We start from the raw sequence: 24,551 nt of genomic DNA on the forward strand, positions 1-24,551 counted from the left end.
GGGGACTTACGACCTCAGCAGTTGAGTCCCATAGTGCTCAGAGCCATTTCAACCATGCCGGCATTTGCCTGAAGCGATTTAGGAAAATCACGGAAAATCTAAATCAGGATGGCCGGACGCGGGTTTGAACCGTCGTCCTCGCGAATGCGAGTCCAGTGTGCTAACCACTGCGCCACCACGCTCAATTTATACCTGCTTTAAATAGTGTACATTGTATTTGCGATATTCACATAAATGTATGGATAAATAAATATTTATTTCATCACCATTCCTTATTATACCTTGCCACAAAATAACCACCGTGACTATTATTATTATTATTAACTAAAGCAGCACGGGCACACTTGCTGTCTGCCGCCTTAGACGGCTGTACTAACGCCTTTGCTCGTCGGCTTGTGCTTTCGTGAGGTATTCTCGAAACTGCTTGAGAAGGGCATCGTGCGAAAGCAGCAGTCGCTAAACCTGTGTACTGCAACCGCGTGAAGGATGGGAAAAAGTTTCTGTCCCCGCTGGATACATGCTTCCCAATGAAGGCGCGCGTGTGCTAGGTCAGTGTGTTGGGAGGCAGTTGACAGTAACTGAGTGCGGCAGCTTACCTGTGTTTCAGTGGCCGTGGAAAGCAGGGCGCAGCCTGGACTGCTGCGGTTCTAGAAGGCTGCGGCTGGCATCGCAGGGGCCGCCGTCAGTTCTGAAACATGACAACAAGTCGGCGCTGAAGCTTTCCTTGTCTGGAGGCGGTTCAAATGGCTCTAAGCACTATGGGACTTAACAAAAAATGGTTCAAATAACTCTGAGCACTATGGGACTTAACTTCTGAGGTCATCAGTCCCCTAGGACTTAGAACTACTTAAACCTATCTAACCTAAGGACAGCACACAACACCCAGTCATCACGAGGCAGAGAAAATCCGGAGGCAGTTCATTTACTTCATATGACTTATACACATCAATCTTTCTCTCCACTATTCGTCTCTACACAGCTGGCCAGTACAAGATTGTTTGCTGACGACGCTTTTGTCTTCTGGAAAGTGTCGTCGTTGGTAAAGTAAAAGCACCTTTACATCTGTATTGTAAATTCCTCATGACTAACCACATTCTCTTCCAATACTTACGTCTAACAGTTGCTCTCCTTTTTCTGACTACAACGCTCTAGAGACTGAATGATCTTGTATTCTCGTTTTATAGCATTTGTTCAGTGATTAATTTTTTTCTATAGAAGAACGACATACTAGCCAGCATTCCAAAACTGTGGCTTCATTTTATTCCATAGTGTAACATACCTGGCATTTAATCTGTTTATATGATCAAATTGATAGACTGGAATGCACCGTTGTGTAGGATTAGCGTCGTTGATTATTATTAATCAAAACGTCTTCGGTTCCGGGTTCGAAACCCGCCACCGCCTAGATTTTGATTAATGATCAGCACTGCCGAACGAAGGCTTTCGGCATAAGAAGCCACCCTCATTCTGCCAAAGGCTTTGTCGAAGAGGGCGAAGGAGCAGAAGTAGGTTCAGGACATTCTCTTGTCCTTGGGATGGGAAAATTCCCCAAAAGGCGGAAGACTCAGCAATGATCAACTGCATGAGGACGCATAAGGCAATGGAAACCACTGCATTCAAGACACGTAATGTGTATTCACAGGACAAGTGGCCTGTAATTGAAAAAGTGGCATGATAATTTCTCCAGTGGCAAACGATTCCAGAATAGACCCCCATTCGGATCTCTGGGAGGGGACTGCCAAGGGGGAAGTGACCACGAGAAAAAGACTGAATTACCAACGAAAGGATAACATTCTATGAGTCGGGGTGTGGAATGTCAGAAGCTTAAACGTGGCTGGGAAGCTGGAAAATCTGAAAAGGGAAATGCAAATGATCAATTTAGATGTAGTGGGGGGGGGGGGGGGGAGGGGAGGACGTCAGTGAAGTGAAATGGAAAGAAGACAAGAATTTCTAGTATAGGGTAATATCAACAGAAGCAGAAAATGGTATAACAGGAGTAGAGTTCGTTATGAATAGGAAGGCAGGGCGGAGAGTGGTTACTACGAAGAGTTCAGTGATAGGTTTATTCTTATCAGAATCGACAGCAAACCGACGACGATAGTTCAGGTACACATGCAGACCTTGTAAGCTGAAGATGAAGAGGCAGAGAAAGTATATGAGGATACTGAAAGGGTAATACGATACGCAAATGGAGATGAAAATCTGATTTCCATGGGGGACTGGAATGCGGTTGTAGGGGAGGGAGTAGAAGAAAAAGGTACAGGAAAATATGGGCTTGGGATGAGGAATGAGAGACGAGAAAGCATAATTGAGTTCTGTAATAAATTTCAGCTGGCAATAGCAAATGCTATGTTCAAGAATTGTAAGAGGAGGTAGAATACTGGGAAAAGGCCAGGTGATACGGGAAGACTTCAGTTAGGTGACATCATGGTCAGAGAGAGATTCGGCAATCCAAAATGTGATGTACCTTTTGCATTTCTTGCTTTTATGTTTTCATTTACTTCAAAGGCAAAGAGAAAAGGTGAAGCGGTACCCCAGCATAGAGTCTGCGCCTACCATAATTTATTTTTGTTTTTCAAGTGTTAAGAAAACATAAGATGTTTTTCCTGTTCCTCGGTAAGATGAAGGACTCGCTCTCTGTTAATGAACGAAGGTAGACGCACGTTATTTTAGAGCGAAATCGACGGTAGGTCTTTTATTTGTGAGAATAAGTAAAAATTCTGTACTTTTTATGTGCATTGAAGAAAAGAATTTAGTTATACTTTACTAACTGAAAGATTGTATGAATCATTATTCCTAGCAGTACTGCAATATATAAGAACCCAAGACGCCCACTTCGGAGTTACCACGAAGATCCGATTACAATATCATGGACACGGTCAAGATTTTGTAGGTGGATACGGCGATCGGACGTAGTACTATTAATTGCTAAGCATAAACTGCAACAAGAGAAAGACTATTTCATTTAGTGGAACTAATATGAAAAGGTTCTTTACCCATTTACAGGCGTAGCTCAGCTTATTGTGCATGTCCAACACGCCGAAAAATTTATTTCATTATTTCCTTATTGTAAGGCGTCCGGATTTTAAGAACCTTACATGAGCTTGATCCATAACGACAGTACAATACAGTATGAGATCCTCAGAAAATAATAATTATATTATATCAACAAAAGGCAATTGCAGTTAATGTCATGCACCGAAAACTAAAAAACAATATCAAACAATATATGGACATGGGCATGAATAAACAAGTTAAAGTGGAACGAATTTTGGAGATGAACCGAGCAGGTGGTTAATGACATCGGAAAACCCCATTTAACAAGAGCACGGCAAGATTCAGCACAGATAGGGATAAGGCCAGAACAATATATTATTCCTTTCAACGTAAGTATGGCCGGGACCGAGGGTAAGAAGCTGCACGGCATTAACAGGGCTAGGCTGCGACCCAGCAAGAAAAATAAAATTCACCCCTACTGAGACAGTGATCGGCTGAAGCCATACTGGGCAACGCAGACGCGACGCGGTGGGGAGATCCCCATTACATAAGCATTTTGAGAACTAAAAGTTCTAGATCTCTCTCTCTCTCGTCTCGCGGCAGACTGCACAAGTGTGTGGAAATAAGCAAGGGCATTGAGCGCTTTGCTTTCTGTGAAGTGAGGACGACACACTTCACGTATCGTGGTGATAGCAAAGAGGTAGATAATTATTCCTGCGAGAATTTTTGTGGGCAAAGAAATTGTGCATGTCGCTCCAACCCTTATGGAGTGTGAAATAGCCATTATTTCGACTAGGGAAAGATTAACGTTCGATGGAACGCAGGAAACTTGAAACTGAGTGAATTCAGTCAAGGCCAGAATAGGAAATTTGCGTTTCAGATACAGTACGGAGACAACGCCGTTGCAGATGCCGTTTGGTGAAGTACCATCGCTCATTAGGCTACAGTAAATGTTGAGTCTAGATTTTGTTCACTCCAACTTGCCTACACTTTGACCATTGAATATCACAAGCTTGGATACTAACCTGCCCTCACATTGAGTACATGAAGTTTTTTTCATTGGTTCAAAAAGTAAATTTATTCTCCACCAACTCATTGCATTGACCAGCTGCGACAATGTAGATGTAAATGAGATGATAAAGAATTTTTAATCATTCTTTCTTGTGATAAATTTTTGTGTGTAGAGATAACGATTTTAATAATCATCAGTTCAATGTGTTCAAGAGTTAAGTATTTTGTTATTGAGTGTCAAAAGTAACTGAACATGATTGTTGTGTATCATTTCACCGCTGAAAGCGCAATTGACAAATTATATGTAGAATACAAAAGGGAATAGCTGTTTTGTCTTTATAGAATAGACCCCAAACTTTCACCTTTATTAATTCATGTATTCTAGTTACATGACAGCAGCATTTCTAATGATTTTTGTTCCGATCCGCACCTGATATTAGCTGCCTCACAGGGCCAATTTCATATTTATTTAGAATGTCTGTTTAACACCCTGGGCTTGAGAAGACAGTTCAGATGTTTTGTCCATTTGTGTGTTAAATGGTAAGCTAAGTTTGCACACATTAGTACAGTCACTGTGCAGATAAAAATGTCGGACAATATATCTAAACAAACTTTTATTTATTATTACATTTTTATTATATTATAAATATTGGATTGTAAGGCGTACCTAGGAGCAGATACAGACTCACATCACAATGCAGTAGTAATGAAGAGTACGCTGAACTTCAAGAGATTAGTCAGGAAGAATCATGCAAAGAAGTGGGATACAGAAGCACTAAGGCATGACGAGATGTTTAAAGCTATAGATACTGCAATAAGGAATACTTCAATAGGCAGTAAGTTGAATGGACATCTCTAAAAAGGGCAATCACAGAAGTTGGAAAGAAAAACATAAGTACAAAAAAGGTAACTGTGAAGCAACTATGTGTAACAGAAGAAATACTATCAGTTGAATGGTGAAAGAAAGAAGTACAAAAATGTTCAGGGAAGTTCAGAAATATAAGGCGCTGATGAATGAAACAATTGAGAAGTGCAGGGAAGCCAATACGAAATGGCTGCACGTAAAATGTGATGAAATCGAAAAAAAATGATTGTCAGGGACTGACTCAGCGTATAGGAAAGTCAAAACGCCATTTGGTGAAATTAAAAGCAGACACTTTGTTACTGGTCCTAGTTCTCTGTAAATAGCGATTGCTAAACCAGATGGTAGGCTTCAGAGTACGCTAATGGGCGACCTGCATGCACTGAAGGGAACTGTTTAACTGTGGTTGAAAACTGTCTTGGTGTCCTAAGCTCGCCATGTTTTGGGTCTGTTGACGGAAGAATCTCATGTCCGCCAGTAAGGAGAGGAAGCAATGTAGGGAGCAGTCAACAGTGTTCCCTATGGCAGCTATCCACACTGTAGGTGGACGTGTATACCGCGCTAGAGCAAGTGATACGGAAGCAAGAAGAGGTCCAGGTTTGTGAGCATCATCTGGAGGCCGCTGCACGGAACTGAGAGGCGCGTGGGTGCTTGCAGCCCCTCGTGGTATTTGTTGTGTGCTCTTGTTTGGTGCACGACAGTAAGCCCCACGTTAATCCGTAAATCAGTACTTTTCGTTGATTCATTTTGCGTTGGGAATTGTAACAGAATTTATTTTCACCACTGTGTTAGTAGCCTAGTGTTACAAGCTCTGCTGTAAGTGGAGCATTTTAGGACATAAGGTTAGCCCGCATCTCGTGGTCGTGCGGTAGCGTTCTCGCTTCCCACGCCCGGGTTCCCGGGTTCGATTCCCGGCGGGGTCAGGGATTTTCTCTGCCTCGTGATGGCTGGGTGTTGTGTGCTGTCCTTAGGTTAGTTAGGTTTAATTAGTTCTAAGTTCTAGGCGACTGATGACCTCAGCAGTTGAGTCGCATAGTGCTCAGAGCCAACCAACCAGGACATAAGGTTAACGCAGAATAATGTACAGCGTGTACAAAGAAATTGAAATTTGTGTGTGTTTTAGTTGTGGAACGTGTACTGCTAAGAATCTGAAAGAGTACAGAAATTGATGCAGATAGAATTCTAGGTTAGCGCCTGCAAACTATGCGTGGGAGGTGTAAACCACACTGCTATGGCTTGGGAGATTTGTCTTGTGTATGCTACAATTTTGTTTGCTATTCTTGTGGCAGATCAGGACACCGGAAAAAAATCTAGTCACCTAGGCTGCTAGAAGACACGTCACACTAATAGTGTGTAACACCGTCTTCAGCTTTAATAACGGCCTGAATTCGGCTAGAAAGAATCCGAAAGTTTTTCAGTTACGCCGTGTATAACGACGAAATTAGGAGGATGTTGCTTATTACATTTCGACCGCTGTTCCAAATAATCTAAAGACGTTTATAGACTTTTGATCAGGCGATAGGACGCCCGAGTGTTCGTCAAACGAGCAATATGTGCGTGACCGGCGACAACATGCCTATCTTGAAAGATGGGTGTGGTCAGTGAATAAAGACGCCATCGGCAACATTGAAAAATACATCCTTATAATCTAGTCAGCTACCCGAATGAGTGGTCTCAAGTCACGGCAAGAACAACTAGATCCAAGTCTGGTGCCAATATACTCGACGCCCTGCATCATTCGAGAACGGATAAAACTGTGAGTCGCTGGACCACACCACACCCCTCCCGCCAGTCAATGTCCAGTTTCGGTGTTGTTCTGTCCACACAACACGCGCAGCCGTATGTACTGCTGCGAGCAACGGCCTTTGCGAGATGCCCCGACTGGAAGTGTACACAGCGCGCAGATTCCTAAGCAATGGAACATCTTTGGGATCGGTTTGGACGTACACTACGCTCCAGATCTCAGTGTCCAATGTTGCCACCTTCTCTAGTTTTGTTTCCTGAGGAAGAATGAGCTATCATTCCTACAAGACATCCAGGCACCTCAATGCACTCAATGCAAGTGTCCCCAGCATATTTCAACCCGTCACACAGGCGAGTGGTGGACGCAGCTCATATTAATGTCCACAGTAGATATGCGGACACTTTTCAATACTTTGGATCAGATTGTGCACATCGCTTTAGCATAACGTGCAATAAATCGGTACTCAGAGAAGCATAGTAACTGAAAAGCATTCGTTTTAAATTTCAGACGTACACTACTGGCCATTAAAACTGCTACATCACGAAGATGATCTGCTACAGACGCGAAATTTAACCGACAGGAAGCAGATGCTGTGATATGCAAATGATTAGCTTTACAGGACATTCACACAAGGTTGGCACCGATGGCGACACCTACAACGTGCTGACATGAGGAAAGATTCCAACGGATTACTCATACACAAACTGCAGTTGACCGGCGTTGCCTGGTCAAACGTTGGTGTGATGCCTCGTGTAAGGAGAAGAAATGCGTACCATCACGTTTCCGACTTTGATAAAGGTCGGATTGTAGCCTATCGCGATTGCGGTTTATCGTATCGCGACATGGCTGCTCGCGTTGGTCGAGATGCAATGACTGTTAGCATAATATGGAATCGGTGGGTTCAGGAGGGTAATACGGAACGCCGTGCTGTGCTGGATCCCAACGGCCTCGCATCACTAGCAGTCGAGATGACAGGCATCTTATACACATGGCTGTAACGGATCGTGCAGCCACGTCTCGATCCCTGAGTCAATAGATGGGGATGTTCGCAAGACAACAACCATCTGCACGAACAGTTCGACGACGTTTGCGACAGCATGGACTATCAGCTCGGAGACCATAGCTGCGGTTACCCATGACACTGCATCACAGACAGGAGCGCCTGCGATGGTGTATTCAACGACGACCCTGGGTCCACGAATGGCAAAACGCCATTTTTTAGGATGAATCCAGAATCTGTTTACAAAAATGGCTCTGAGCACTATGGGACTTAACATCTATGGTCATCAGTCCCCTAGAACTAAGAACTACTTAAACCTAACTAACCTAAGGACAGCACACAACACCCAGCCATCACGAGGCAGAGAAAATCCCTGACCCCGCCGGGAATCGAACCCGGGAACCCGGGCGTGGGAAGCGAGAACGCTACCGCACGACCACGAGATGCGGGCGATTCTGTTTACAACATCATGATGGTCGCATCCGTGTTTGGCGATATCGCGGTGAACGCACTTCGGAAGCGTGTATTCGTCATCGTCATACTGGCGTATCACCCGGCGCGATGGTATGGGGTGCCATTGGTTACACGTTTCGGTCACTTCTTGTTCGCATTGACGGCACTTTGAACATTGGACGTTACATTTGAGATGTGTTACGACGCGTGGCTCTACCCTTCATTCGATCCCTGCGAAACCCTACATTTCAGCAGGATAATGCACGACCGCATATTGCAGGTACTGTACGGGCCTTTCTGGATACAGAAAATGTTCGACTGCTGCCCTGGCCAGCACATTCTCCAGATCTCTCACCAATTGAAAACGTCTGGTCGGTGGTGGCCGAGCAACTGGCTCGTCACAATACGCCAGTCACTACTCTTGATGAACTGTGGTATAGTATTGAAGCTGCATGGGCAGCTGTACCTGTACACGCCATCCAAGCTCTGTTTGATTCAATTCCCAGGCGTATCAAGGCCGTTATTACGGCCAGAAGTGGTTGTTCTGGGTACTGATTTCTGAGGATCTATGCACCCAAATTGCGTGAAAATGTAATCACAAGTCAGTTCTAGTATAATATATTTCTCCAATGAATACTCGTTTATCATCTGCATTTTTTCTTGGTGTAGCAATTTTAATGGCCAGTAGTGTACATGTGTCACGCAATTAATTTAAGAGCTATGATGGTAACATATTCTCACAACTTTGACAACGTCATTAATTCACTCAACATAAAATCGAAGTCCCCCCCTCCCCCCATGATCCATGGACCTTGCCGTTGGTGGGTAGGCTTGCGTGCCTCAGCGATACAGATAGCCATACCGTAGGTGCAACCACAACGGAGGGGAATCTGTTGAGTGGCCCGACAAACGCATGGTTCCTGAAGAGGGGCAGCAGCCTTCTCAGTAGTTGCAGGGGTAACAGTCTGGATGATTGACTGATCTAGCCTTGTAACACTAACCAAAACGGCCTTGCTGTTTGGTACTGCGAACGGTTGAAAGCAAGGGGAAATTACAGCCGTAATTTTTCCCGAGGGCATGCAGCTTTACTGTTTGGTTAATGATGATGGCGTCCTCTTGGGTAAAATATTCCGGAGGTAAAATAGTCTCCCATTCGGATCTCCGGGCGGGGACTACTCAAGAGAACGTCGTTATCAGGAGAAAGAAAACTGGCATTCTACGGATCGGAGCGTGGAATGTCAGATCCCTTAATCGGGCAGGTAGGTTAGAAAATTTAAAAAGGGAAATGGATAGGTTGAAGTCAGATATAGTGGGAATTGGTGGAGTTCGGTGACAGGAGGAACAAGACTTTTGGTTAGGTGAATACAGGGTTATAAATACAAAATCAAATAGGGGTAATGCAGCAGTAGGTTTAATAATGAATAAAAAATAGGAATGCAGGTAAGCTCCTACAAACAGCATAGTGAACGCATTATTGTGGCCAAGATAGACATGAAGCCCACGCCTACTACAGTGGTACACGTTTATATGCCAACTAGCTCTGCAGATGACGAAGAAATTGAAGAAATGTATGATGAGATAAAAGAAATTATTCAGGTAGTGAAGGGAGACGAAAATTTAATGTCATGGGTGACTGGAATTCAGTAGTAGGAAAAGGGAGAGAAGGAAACGTAGTGGGTGAATATGGATTGGGGGTAAGAAATGAAAGAGGAAGCCACCTGGTAGAATTTTGCACAGAGCTTAACTTAATCATAGCTAACACTTGGTTCATGAATCATAAAAGAAGGCTGTATACATGGAAGAAGCCTGGAGATACTATAAGGTATTAGATAGATTATATAATGGTAAGACAGAGATTTAAGAACCAGGTTTTAAATTGTAAGACATTTCCAGGGGCAGATGTGGACTCTGACCACAATCTATTGGTTATGAACTGTAGATTAAAACTGAAGAAACTACAAAAAGGTTGGAACTTAAGGAGATGGGACCTGGATAAACTGAAAGAACCAGAGGTTGTACAGAGTTTCAGGGAGAGCGTAAGGGAACAAATGGCAGGAATGAGGGAAAGAAATACAGTAGAAGAAGAATGAGTAGCTTTGAGGGATGAAGTAGTGAAGGCAGCAGAGGATCAAGTAGGTAAAAAGACGAGGCCTAGTAGAAATCCTTGGGTAACAGAAGAAATATTGAATTTAATTGATGAAAGGAGAAAATATAAAAATTCAGTAAATGAAGCAGGCGAAAAGGAATACAAACGTCTCAAAAATGAGATCGACAGAAAGTGCAAAATGGCTAAGCAGGGATGGCTAGAGGGTAAATGTAAGCATGTAGAGGCTTATCTCACTAGGGTTAAGATAGATACTGCCTACAGGAAAATTAAAGAGGCCTTTGGAGAAAAGAGAACCACTTGTATGAATATCAAGAGCTCAGATGGAAACTGAGTTCTAAGCAAAGAAGGGAAAGCAGAAAGGTGGAAGGGTCTATACAAGGGCGATGTACTTGAGGACAATATTATGGAAATGGAAGAGGATGTAGATGAAGATGAAATTGAAGATATGATACTGCGTGAAGAGTTTGACAGAGCGCTAAAAGACCTGAGTCAAAACAAGGCCCCGGGAGTAGACAACATTCCATTAGAACTACTGACGGCCTTGGGAGAGCCAGTCCTGACAAAACTCTACCATCTGGTGAGCAAGATGTATGAGACAGGTGAAATACCCTCAGACTTCAACAAGAATATAATAATTCCAATCCCAAAGAAAGCAGGTGTTGACAGATGTGAAAACTGCCGAACTATCAGTTTAATAAGTCACGGCTGCAAAATACTAACGCGAATTCTTTACAGATGAATGGAAAAACTGGTAGAAGCCGACCTCGGGAAAGATCAGTTTGGATTCCGTAGAAATATTGGAACACGTGAGGCAATACTGACCCTACGGCTTATCTTAGAAGCTAGCTTAAGGAAAGGAAAACCTACGTTTCTAGCATTTGTAGACTTAGAGAAAGCTTTTGACAATATTGACTGGAATACTCTCTTTGAAATTTTGAAGGTGGCAGGGGTAAAATACAGGGAGCGAAAAGCTATTTACAATTTGTATAGAAACCAAATGGCAGTTATAAGAGTCGAGGGACATGAAAGGGAAGCGGTGGTTGGGAAGGGAGTGAGACAGGGTTGTAGCCTCTCCCCGATGTTATTCAATCTGTATATTGAGCAAGCAGTGAAGGAAACAAAAGAAAAATTCGGAGTAGGTATTAAAATCCATGGAGAAGAAATAAAAACTTTGAGGTTTGCCGATGACATTGACATAAAATTCAGAGACAGCAAAGGACTTGGAAGAGCAGTTGAACGAAATGGATAGTGTCTTGAAGGGAGGATATAAGATGAACATCAACAAAAGCAAAACGATGATAATGGAATGTAGTCGAATTAAGTCGGTTTATGTTGAGGGAATTAGATTAGGAAATGAGAAACTTAAAGTAGTAAAGGAGTTTTGCTATTTGGGGAGCAAAATAACTGATGATGGTCGAATTAGAGAGGATATAAAATGTAGACTGGCAATGGGAAGGAAAGCGTTTCTGAAGAAGAGAAATCTGTTAACATCGAGTATAGATTTAAGTGTCAGGAAGTCGTTTCTGAAAGTATTTGTATGGAGTGTAGCCATGTATGGAAGTGAAACATGGACGATAAATAGTTTAGATAAGAAGAGAATAGAAGCTTTCGAAATGTGGTGCTACAGAAGATTGCTGAAGATTAGATGGGTAGATCACATAACTAATCAGAAGGTGTTGAATAGGATTGGGGAGAAGAGAAGTTTGTGGCACAACTTGACTAGAAGAAGGGATCGGTTGGTAGGACATGTTCTGAGGCATCAAGGGATCACCAATTTGGTATTGGAGGGCAGGGTGGAGGGTAAAAATCGTAGAGGGAGACCAAGAGATGAATACACCAAGCAGATTCAGAAGGATGTAGGTTGCAGTAAGTACTGGGAGATGAAGAAGCTTGCACAGGATAGAGTAGCATAGAGAGCTGCATCGAACCAGTCTCAGGACTGAAGACCACAACAACAACAACAACAAAATCGAAGTGTGTATTTCGCTAAGCGACACAGGTCTATGGACGGTGGCACGCTATAACGCTTATATTTAATGCTACTTAGTTATCCGCATGTTAACTGTGAAACTTGGAAACTGATTACGTAAAAATATTAATGGTTTTACCAAAAAAGAATGTTTTCGGAGGTTTGTGTTTTGACCCCACCACTTCCTTGTTGGATTCGCGTGTGCTTCCCAGCCACGAATTACGTCAGCGATGGAGGGTGACGTGAACGCCAGGTACCAGGCCTATGCCATCTGCGGTGCTCCAAAGCGACCAGTGTGCCGTTTCAAGTTGGGATGAGGGACTAATATTTTGTTTGGTGAGTTTAGATGTTCATACTTGCAGGTATCACACGACTGTCCAATTTCACGAGGTAAGTGATCTCTTGTATGTTATCGCACAAACAACTTTGTGTGGAGCGAGATGACAGGTGGCTTATTACTACGAGATGGAACCAGGCGTCCCTCATTTTACTGGTTCAATGTCGTTTCCAGCTGTTTCAGTCTAATGCAGAGATGTGCGTGCAATAAATAATGCAACACATTTTTTCTCGGTCAGTTTCGGTTCAAAAAGTGTGGAGTTGACTGTAGGATTGAACTGCCTGGGCTAGCAGGACAGGGCGTATTAGGTTGGGGAAAGGAGCCAAAATGTGTTCCTGTCAGTTGCACTCAACATACAAACTTTATTTATCAACAAGCAATGTTACAACAAGGATGCAAAACACTCAAAACTTTAATCGATCTCCTTTGATTAACTTTAGTTCGGCTGAAATCCACATTCAAAATCAAAGACACAAGGGTTAAGCAAATTGAAATACAAGGTTCGTCTTGAGGTTTCACCCAAGAATATTTTTTAAATCTTCAGTCTAATCGGCTGAAGGCCTTAGCAATTTAATTTTAATGGAACTAGGCTGGAGGTCGCATATTAAGCAATAAGAGGAGTTGCAATCAAAAGGCAGAACATTAAAATGTTTCATGCAAATTGGGCTGAAGGCCCCATTCAAACCCATAAGAATCTTATGCCTTAAGGGCAAGAGAATAAGATTAATTTAAGAGATATTAAAACTCGGCTGAAGGCCGCTCCTCAACAAATAATTTAACGGCTTAAGCCCTAGAAGAAGAGTCTCAATTTTAAAGGGCAGAAGGCCATATCTTAAAAAGTTTCATATAAAACAAAGAATAACAATCTCATGCCTTTAGGGCAAGACAAGGACATTAATTTAAGAGATATTAATACTCGGCTGAAAGCCACACATCAATCAAATTTAAAATCCAAACAGGGAAATTACTACATAACACACAAGGAACGGTGCTCAGTATTTTCCAAGGGTCAGCCTGGGATTGTAACACTAAGGCCCGTTTAGGTGAGACAGGCAGCCTGTCCAATGACTTCTTAATCTGGAGGCAACCCAACCGACAGACAGCCGACCGACCAATCAACCAAATCAGTTCCGCTCCACGTATCAGCAAAACGACCACAAGATTTCAATACACGACACACAGAATATTGGCACCCACAACGACCAACAACACCTCAGCTGTCGAACTACACGCCGCACAGGACAGAAACAATACGACGAGGAAAATACACTGCCTGAAATTATGTCAACCACCAGAGCAGGTAACCGGAACGTCAACGGCCACAAGGCAGAAGATACGGCTGGTGAACTTCCATAACAGGGAATAAATTAAGTTAAATTTCACACGAAGACGGCTGGAATCTTAGCCAGCTTAAATACAAACACGTTGCTGCTCGCGGGAATGTCCCAAAAGCGACAAACAGCATCAAACGAAGAAATGTAAACAGTTGAGTCTCTATAGTAAGTTAAGTGAGGACTCAACTTTCATGTCCAAGATCGGCGGGCGACGAACTTCGTAGCACTCGCAAGCAGCACCTCACACTCCAACCGCGTGTGCACGCCGCCAGCGGCTCCAACCCGACTCTGCTTGCTGCTCCACGCCAACCCACCGACTGGACTGCTGGTCCGTCCGCGACTGCACTGCTGGTGCGTCTCCCACTCACTGACTGCCCGACACACGACGACCCGGAAATACTATCGGTCGCTCCAGAGATGATACGACAGTGGGCTTATCGATGGGCGCTGATACTGCCATTCAAGGCAAGTAAGGCAGGAAGTTAGTGACGCCAGTAAATGGAATAAGGAAACGAGGCGGCACTACAGTAATTGAAGATGACAATCAATTAATGGGATGAACACGAGCCGTGCACGGCTCAGGGATATCGTCAATTGTTTCCGCTTCAGTCCCTATAGTTTCATGAGGTTTCGACAGGTGGCGGTGCTATACGTAGCCTTCAAAATGGAGGCAAAAATGGAGGTGCATTCCAACCAGATACATGTCACTGAGTTTCCATTGGCGGAAAAGCAGAGGCACGCAAGTATTCACAGGCGCTTGCGGAATACCTACGGAGACCTGGCAATGAACAAAAGCACGGTAGGTCGTTGGCCTGGGCATGTCGTCATTGCAACAAGGCCGCGCAAGCCTGTCCCATACCCCAAGTACCTGCTGGCTGCCCACAGCTGTAACTCCTGCAGAGCTGGGACTGAAGAAACGAATTCAACGAGTCCGTTGCCACAAAAATTCAATCTAACTTCTCCTTTCCATGGCAATACAGGGCCTCACAAAAGTCTGCTCTCCCGAGAACAGCGCACAGATCTTCACTGGGCTGTTCTTCCTCATCAACCTTAGAGTTCGGATCTTGCACCTTCAGAGTTTCATCTGTTTGGCCCAGTGATGGATGCACTTGCGGGAAGCAGTACATGGACGATTGGGAGGTTACTGGTGTAGCAAGGCGCTGGCTCCGACGTCGACCAGTAAAGTCGTACTATGCCAGCATAGGTGACCTCCCAGTAAGAAGGCGTGAGGCCGTCGCATTGAACCGAGATTATGTTGGAAAATAGTTTTGTATCCAGAAGAATGGAAAACAATATAATGTATTGGAATCCCGAACAAAAGCAAGCTGCTTTCAGAAAAGAAGTGTTGCATTACTTATTGAACTCTCCTCGAATGATGTGTATCACACTTTAGCACATACTTATCTACACAGCTTTCGACGCCAGTAGTTCTCTGTATACAAGGAAACAGGTCAAGCTGAAGGGGGGCCTTTGGCTGAGATGAGAGCTGACAAAGCAGGCAGGAGATGACGGGAGATGCGTAAGGCGCCGCTGGGCTGTGCAAACACTTGCGCATGCCTCTTCCAGAATGGTGTCGCCGGGTCTGTATTTCACTGGCCGCTTCTCCCCAGAATCAACAGCGCGAAGCAGCGGTGGCGCGTCGGGGCCTTTGGAACTCTAGCGACACCCAGCGGGTCACCGCTGCGTCTAGGTACTCTTTAGCGTAGTTTCACTGTCGAGTGGAGTGCATTTACGCCCATTAGCAAGTCCTGTCTCTTCCTGGAATTTCTGCTGAAAATCGCTGTGGTGCTGAGAGCGCAGACGACGTTACCTTTCTGCTGTGCTCATTAGGCGAGTCAGTGGAGTTGAAACGAAGGCGCCTGTTGTGGCTGAGGTATCCTTCCCGAGGTGACAAGGGAATTAAACGTAGAGTAAACGGTAAACTGCAATTTTCACAGAGAAATTATCCACAGACTTTACAAAGTGCCATCTTATCAAACAAGATAACTTTAGAAAAACACAAAAACCAGATCTTAGTACATACAAAAATTCCCAGAAGGAGTACTTAGGTATGGTATGGTTTGTTAACTGGGGACCTAGAAACGACGGAGAGGCTCCGTCCCCGCCGCAGCCGCACTGGTCCGCAACCCCACGACTACTACCGCCGCCCCACACCGAACCCAGGGTTATTGTGCGGTTCGGCCCCCGGTGGACCCCCCAGGGAACGTCTCACACCAAACGAGTGTAACCCCTATGTTTGCGTGGTAGAGTAATGGTGGTGTACGCGTATATGGAGAACTTGTTAGCGCAGCAATCGCCGACATTGTGTAGCTGAGGCGGAATAAGGAGAACCAGACCGCATTTGCCGAGGCACATGGAAAACCGCCTAAAAACCATCCACTGACTGGCCGGCTAACCGGCCTTGACACAAATCCACCGGGCGGATTCGTGCCGGGGACCGGCGCTCCCTCCCGCCCGGAAAGCCGAGCGTTAGACCGCACGGCCAACCGGGCGGTCTAGTACTTAGGTACTAAGCTTACGTTAATAAGCGTAACACTTCATAAACGCCTCAATATATATAATGTAACAACAACATAATGCGACATTGATTGTGATTTGTGCTGGATTCGGCAGGAGTGGGTGCTAAGGAATAAGTAAGTGCTTAGACAGAAAGCAGATATGATCAGCAAAGCACATGATCTGAATGGCCCAATAACTTTACGTCACTTGGAATATCAAGTCCTCGGGAGTCGATTAATCAGAACCTGACCATCATAAACGGACACAATACAGAAACCCCACTTAAACTGCTAAGGTTTCGACTGACTCCGCTCGTATACCGGTAATCGACTGGGCTGGCGTCGTTACGGCAGGCTTCTTATACCGGATCGGTGGTGGTGCGGCGTGCGCGTACAGACGGAGGTACGACTTCAAGACAGTCGCGGCTCGGCGAGGCCGTCACACGATCTACTGCCAGCTTGGGGCGCATTCTGCCTGATGTGGTATCAATACTGTACGGCACCACAGTGCGATGGGTTCAAACATCCTTTTATTTTGCTTTCATTACTTCGGAGTTCCGGCTCTTTAACAATTTTCAAATGGCTGTGTAATACAACCTATCAAAAGATGCCGGTATATACTTGGGTTAGACTTAGGGTACTATCAAATAACGCTGTCAGATTCAACACAGAACCTACACATCAGTTAGCTTGCATTTTAACTATAACAAATATTATAATATCCGTCGAGTAACAAAACTGTGCCCACGTCTTAGAAGATAACCATAGCTCAAACCCATCTACAAGACAGGCAACATGGGCGATCCGCAAAATTACCGTCCAAACTCGCTGACGTCCATGTGGTGTAGAATCCTAGAACATATTCTGAGCTCAAACAGTGCGAAACTTGTCTTACGCTCTTCTCACTAGGCATGTTAAATGCAATGGGTCAAAGCAAGCAGGTGGGTGCAATATTTCTTAACTTCCGAAAAGCACACCAACTACTGAAACAAACTTACGATTATAAGGGATGCTTTCGTTAAACAGCGTTTATATACTGTAAAAGCTACATAAGCGACAGTTGTAAAATGTTCTTTCCTCGATTTTTCAAGAAATATGCATCTACGGCCCCCATGTATGATGATAAAAAAATGCTCAGTTTTCAGTTATCTATCGATCCTGTCAATTTTGAGTATATTACGCGTCATGTACTTTAGGGGTGGTTATCTCACAATTAGGGAGATTGCTAGCTAAAATATCTCTGAGTCATTTTAAGCCCCTTTCACACGATCGACATCCTTGTCTCAGACAAGTGCGTCTACTGCAGCGCCCTTGGCGTTCTATTCCCGTACTGAGTCTCGTCCGTTTTAAGTGGCCATTTTCGTTTATACTCGGCGCCAAAATTGCCGGTGTTGTGAGAGCTGTCTGCTGTGTACTTTGGCATCTGTATGGTGCAAATGAGGTTATGAGGGACCATCCTGTGTATGGGAAAACAAATAACAAAATGTAGGAACAAGCAATGGCAATAGAGTTTATTAATTAAAAAATCAGAATTAACTGTGGAAGTTCTTGTCAACGGCTATCTGGCAAATTCCCTACACTCATAACAACTGGAAGAATAGGAAAAGAGGCGTCCAAACATTTCAGAACATATGTATCTATTTGCTGGAGAAAACACGTACTTGCAAACACGACAGACAATTGTAGAACGCAATAAATAGTGCCTTTCTGCTTTATCATTTGTATCCTGTTTTTTATTACGTGTCAAATAACAAAGAAAATTATTTTTCTCGTCCAATAAATCTGACTTTTAACCGTTGAAATAGTTTTCATTAAAACACTGTTAACAGTTTACATTTTTATTTTTCCATGCCGGCCGGAGTGGCCGTGCGGTTCTCGGCGCTACAGTCTGGAGCCGACCGCTACGGTCGCAGGTTCTAATCCTGCCTCGGGCATGGATGTGTGTTATGTCCTTAGGTTAGTTAGGTTTAGGTAGTTCTAAGTTCTAGGCGACTGATGACCTCAGAAGTTAAGTCGCATAGTGCTCAGAGCCATTTCAACCATTTTTATTTTTCCATAATATAGGTTTTTTCTCTGTAAAACGTAAATGCTTTCAGCTCTGTTATTTCGTCTCTCTTGTAGAACACTTGAGGATCGTATGTAGCTTTCAATGTGGGACGAAACAAAGCAAACAATACAATAAAGATTAAGAAGGCACGAAAGTCAAAATCAGTTTCTATAATACAAGAGATCTCGACCAGAACAGGTTATAACCTCGGTTGTTAGCAGACGCAGTCCGCCCCCGGTAGCTGAGTGGACGCCGGCACGGTAAATCAGTGTGTTCGGTCAGAGGGTTAGCTGCCCTCTGTAACAAAAAAAAAACTGAGTTAATGGATCAACGACGAACTGAAATGGGTGTCTTGCGACGTCCGCCACGAGCAGATGCAACGAACGAAAACGAACGAAATGCGATTAAAAAGAAAAAAGAAAAAAGTGGCCAGCACGACCGAATGTCAATCCTAAGGACCCAGGTTCGATTCCCGGCTGGGTCGGAGATTTTCTCCGCTCGGGGACAGGGGTGTTGTGTTGTCATCATCATCATTTCATCCCCATCGAAGCGCAAGTCGCCGAAGTGACGTCAAATCGAAAGACTTACACCCGGCGAACGGTCTGCCCGACGGGAGGCCCTAGTCACACGACATTCACATTCAGCAGACGCAGCCAGAGTCCCTCGTCTCTGCGCATGCGCAGTGCGCAGCATAGTCGGAAATTTAGAACTCCACAATCGGCACAAACTGTAGACCATTGGACGTCACAGTCAGTCGCGTTTGCTGATTTACACGCAGGCACGAAAGGCGCACCCACTTCGAGTAGCCGATTTTGACCAGAAAGTCACTCGTGTTAAACAGTCTGAGGCCTGCCCCTTGTCAGCGACAAGCAGGGGCGATGCGGCTTTCGCTGAGGCCGCTGTGCGCGTGCAGCCAGTGACCGGTAGGCGGAGAGCCGCGCGCCCCCTACACGGTGCTAATCACACACGGCGGGGCAGCGGAGTGGCTGCAGACCCGTGGGGTGGCCGCGATACGCGAGGCTGACGCGCTTCCGCCCCGCGCCGCCGCTGCGCGGACAATGCGCCGCTGTCTGCTGGCTCAGCCCGCGTGTCACAGGCTGCATCGACGAGCCACAGCCCGCTCTCCTCTGCGGCGCCACGCCGCTTCGCCTGCCACACTGACGGACGTGGAAATACCTGTAGTTGCACCAAGAAGCACAAGTCTCATATTTACAGAACTTTAGAATGTGCTCATCACATAGCAGGTATTAAATGATTAGAATTCCCAACGCAGCTGACGTCCATAATCAACAGCAGTATGACGTGTGACGCCGTGGTATGGATGGCGGTTATCTCTGAATCAACTGCTTTCGATTATACCGGTTGTTTTCCACGCCAGTTTAACCTGAGTGCTGAAACAGCTCAAAATAACCGGTTTCTGAAATAACCGATTTTCGATTTTTTAGTCCTATTATTTCCTGTAGCAAACGTAGAAACCGTACAAAGATTGAAAAATGTTGACTATCAGTTTCAAAGCACGTAGAACCAAAATATTATACTAAAGAGATAAAAAAAGAAAGCTTAGTCTCTCTACCATTCGCTACTATTCTCGAAAAGTGATAAGTAGTCGAATACTACAAAAAATCACCAGTATTCTTGTATTGATTTTAATTCTTTTAAACTCTGCTAAAAAATCGTGTTGCAATCGTGGATCGTGCCACTATTTGCGCATTGCGAATAGTCTGTGCTGAAGGATAAAAACTGAGCTTGAAGGACTGTATTTTTCGTGTTAATTTGTCTGTTTTCAAGGGCTACAAGCAGATAAATACTACGAACTGTTTTACGTTTTTAGTTTATTTCTATGTGGTCCTTATTTGATACATATAGCAAGCAAATCTTTATTCTTTTAAAGTAAATGAAGCGTTGCACTTCATTGCTACGGCAATTTTTAACACTATTTCCAACTTTTGTTTGTGAACCACCGAAGCTTCACCATCTGATCTCACTGGCATAAACATGAACAACAAAAACAGCTTATTACTTTTCTGTCCACTTTTGACACGAACAAATAATCCATAAACGAAGCCAAATTCATCGAGAGGAGAACAAGAAACCCAGGCAAAATGCAGGGTCGAAATGCAGTGAGTAGAATGGCGTAGTTTGTAGCAGGTCACGCAACAGATTGTACTAGTCTGAATCATAGCTTCCAGCCAAGCCTGTTGCTGTGCAGGCTCCTGGTGGCAGTCTTCAACTGCATGCTGTGCCGCCTCTGAGCCCCGATGGATACCGCCCTGTTGGCTGGGATATTAAAATTACCGTTATTGTTCAGTTGGTACGTCAAAGAAGCAATTAACGAAGTGGAAGAAATTCTCAAAGGGAATAACAGTCTAGGCGGGACACATATCAATGCTAATGATCGCAGGCGACATAGGCCAACTAGCTAGATGAATGGAGGGCTCCAAAAACACGTTGAAAGTAATGAACAGGCAGCACGGAGTATGGCTTGGGGATAAACATAACAAATGCGAATGTGAAGAAGAGTAGTGGAAAAGAGGATAACGACATCCTTAACATCATATTTGGGAAGAGCAGAATAGTGGAACAGTTCCGTCCAGGAAGCAATTACACATACGATGGCCAAAGCATATCATAAATACATGAAAGTTTTTTCACTAAAAGGGCTCTGGTGACGTCAGTTACAGATATGGAACAAAGGAAGAAGTTTCCAAAACTCTGTCTGAAACCTGGAACAGAAGAGGAGAAAAATAGTAGCGGTGGACCAAACCTACGACAGACTTATCACCATACAAAAAGAAGTCTTCCTAGTCACTGAAATACAAAAAGTTAAGAAAAATTATTGGATGCTTACGTTGACGTGAAGCTGCATTTAATTTATAAGTATTGCTTGAGGACTTTCCCTTTAAACAAGGCGATAATAATAACTTTATATTTTAACATCACGAACAGTTTCAGAAACCAGCGCCATTTCAAATAGTTATTAGAACGTACATAAGTAACAATATTAAAAACTGGCACGAACGGAATAAGTTATATGAAAGTAGCAACAAACATCATTAAGATAAGGCAGCTTAGCATGAGTTATCCAACCTATACTAAATAATGGTATATAACAGCTCGACCAAATTTTAAGAAGTTTACATAAATATCATACGAACTGAAGAGCCTAGCGTTCTGGAGGTACAAGGACGCAGATAGGTGAGACAAAGGAAGAGGCTGAGTTTGAATGGTGAGGGTCGAGTTACCATGGGGAGGGGGGCTGCAGAGGGCAAGGAGGGTGAACAGGAGGAAGCAAATATTAATGAAATCCGAAGCTGAATATCTGATACAACTTGTTGTCGAAACGAGCACAGTACTGTAGCGAGCTGCAAGAACAAGAGTTGGCACATGTCCTTTCACAGGAATCAGCTTACCATAGTTGAAACATATAACATACTAAAGTAGGACTGTATTCCTTGTTCATTAAGAGCAACTGAACTTCTAACAAACCGTTCGTTCGCAAACCCACACTAAAGAAGTATTTTCTTGTTGTCAAGTGTAATTTCACCAGCATAAATTTCCATCGTTTATCATAAGCCAGTCTCTATGGTCACGGAGACTGTTTTACTCCTGTTTACATAAGACGAAAAAGTGCTAGCGTGTTTTTTGTGAGTACTTACTTCGCTATTTGCTCTAGTGTCTGTATGAAGCACCACCACTCACCAGTCCTCAGATGCGGCTCTAATTTGTACGAAAACTGTGTTTGAGAAGTCCGTGTCGATTCCCAAACACACTAAGTTTGAAATTAGTGTCATGACTCGTTTTCTACACACTGAAGAGGAAACACTTGCTAAAATTTGTCGTCAGGCACTAAATTCGAACCCCAAATGTTTCGGTTAAGCCAAGTGTGACAAAATGGTATTGGAGGGAAGGAGTGAAGTACATGGAAACTGTGGAAATCTGGCCACATGGACGATGAATGCATTCAGAACATAACAAAAGAAGGAAGATTAGCATTTAACTTGCCATCGAGGCCATTAGAGACGAAGTACGAGCTCGCATAGGAAACAGGAAAGGGCAGAAAGGGAAATTGGCCGTGCCCTTTTAAAGTAACCATCCCGATATTCGCCCTCAGCGATTTTAGGAAATCACCGAAAACCCAGATCTATGTGGTCAGGCCGGGCTTGTGGCTGGCGTCCTCTCGAATCCAAGGGCAGCGTCTTAACACTGCCTCGTCTCCCTAGGTCAGAAAACAAAAGACAAGAGTCCGCTGGTGTTTAACGACAAATGACACATCTGCCACGAGCAATGGAGGAAAATTCTTTGAGATAGCCAGTCACTTGTGCTTACGAAATGTCAGATTATCAAATAGCCGCCGGCGTAGGAACCTGAAACAGCCGTATCCAGGCAATATGTCAAGAAGTGAGCGCGGAAGTCTCCGTCATTACAAGACACCCACACGTATACAGTGTAAAGGACTATGCTACGAGGCAAATAGAGCTATTGAAATATTTGCACGTAATGGGTATCGTAACGATGACTGCAGATTACGACAAAGTTCAACTGCTTGCGGTAAGAACATCACTCATCAAGATTTTCTAAACTACATGCTCGCGTCTTGCAGCAAGTCTTGGCGCTTCCTTTGCAGTTCAGTTCAACAAGTAATGACTTGCACTTGAGTCCGAGGTTTCAAAAGTACATGGGCATAAGTTTGCAGTCAATAGCGTGCTTCAAGAAATAAAATGTTTGACGTATAGCGTGAAGCCCCTATGACATCGCAATGTAAAGAAAAATGTCACACTCAAAGTAGGAAACTTCGAGGGTGTTTTACGCATACATCGAGTTAACCTGTAGTTACAGTTTCATTGCGTTACGAATGAATCTCCTTCCTGGAACCGTCTCAAACATTAGCTTGTCAGACAACACTTTCAAGAGCTGCCCTCTTCGGCATTCTCTTGGAATTCAGTAGGACACGGCAACCTAGTTTCACTAAACTACGCTATTCGAGTCGAATAATCAACGGATTCACGAATCTGCGAAGAATACTGACTTTACAGTGAGATTCCCTAGTAACTTATACACGAATAGACTGTGTATAGTTTGATTCACCCCTGCTAATACTCTAAAAAAGCTAGTGCCTTGTTGTCAGATGTGTAAAAGACCCTGTAAGACGTGTATATTTCTATTGTCAAACCACAATTTATGGAAAATGTTTATGTTTTATTAATAGGATTACGTAGGAATAATTAATATTTGTCATGTTGGAAATAATTGTGGTGGCAGGGAATGTCTGCACCAAAGTATTGTTGGCAGGAGAGGCCGCACATTGATATAATTTTAAAAAGGACGGGAGAGACCGCGTATGGATACATTTTAAGAAAAGAGCGGGAAAGACCGCGCATTGATACATTTTGTAATGGTAGCAGGGATTGTCTGCACCAGAAAGCATTGTTGGCGGGAGAGACCGCACTTCAGCGTTCGTAGGAAGTCAGTGGTAAGCGAGATGTGAAGCGAGTCGGTAGCAGGTCTGAAGCGAGAGGTTGAGAGGAGCGGTGTGTCCGCCACCCACCAGCTATGATTTACAAGAGATTATAAACGGATGTACAGAGACATCAGCTAACTATTATCATAAGAGGAACTAATATTATTGAATTTTTTTTTTTTTTTTTTTTTTTTGAGAAACTCAAGACTACTGAAGGTATGTTGCGCAATGCTAGTTGTAAGATTATTGTAAAAAGTAGGTCCCATTTGAACGTTTGTAAAATCATTCCATTCAGAATATAATCAATTTTTGCAAGAAATATTGCATTACTGATTATAATCCATCCCAAAAACCATCAACGTAAGACTCTGCAAAATTTTATTGTTGTAAAGAAAAAGTTTAACTATGAATTACGTAACTTCAGTCAAATTAATTAAAGAATAACATCAGCTTTGCTATTAAAGAATAACGTCAGCTTTGGTAATAAATACAGCCACTTATTATGACAGCCCACCAGCAGCTAATAGAGTATAGTAAAACAGAGTAAGTACATTCATGTCTCACTTCGATGTAGCAGTCAGATGGCGATTCAGTAACAGTAAGAAAGGTAAGGAACAGTTTTGGGATATTGCAGGTAACGACTCAGGGCCACGACGACGACACATTCTATGTTTCGTCGAAATAATCAGAAAATCACTTTTAATAAGGAGCATTTAAATTTGTATGCTAAGATT

The 24,551-nt window shown here is 43.7% G+C and overlaps 1 protein-coding gene across 3 annotated transcripts in view; it reads right to left on the bottom strand.

Moving 5' to 3' along the window:
- Positions 1–24,551, bottom strand: part of LOC126172270 (diacylglycerol lipase-beta-like) — an 828,807-nt gene that overhangs the window by 460,266 nt on the left and 343,990 nt on the right. For all 3 annotated transcript variants that reach the window (XM_049920867.1, XM_049920868.1, XM_049920866.1), the window contains exon 2: positions 597–688. The gene's annotated coding sequence lies outside the window, so the exon portion shown is untranslated. The remainder of the gene's footprint in view (positions 1–596; positions 689–24,551) is intronic.

Source organism: Schistocerca cancellata, chromosome 1, assembly GCF_023864275.1.
Source record: "Schistocerca cancellata isolate TAMUIC-IGC-003103 chromosome 1, iqSchCanc2.1, whole genome shotgun sequence".
In the NCBI taxonomy this organism is placed as follows: Eukaryota; Metazoa; Arthropoda; class Insecta; order Orthoptera; family Acrididae; genus Schistocerca; species Schistocerca cancellata.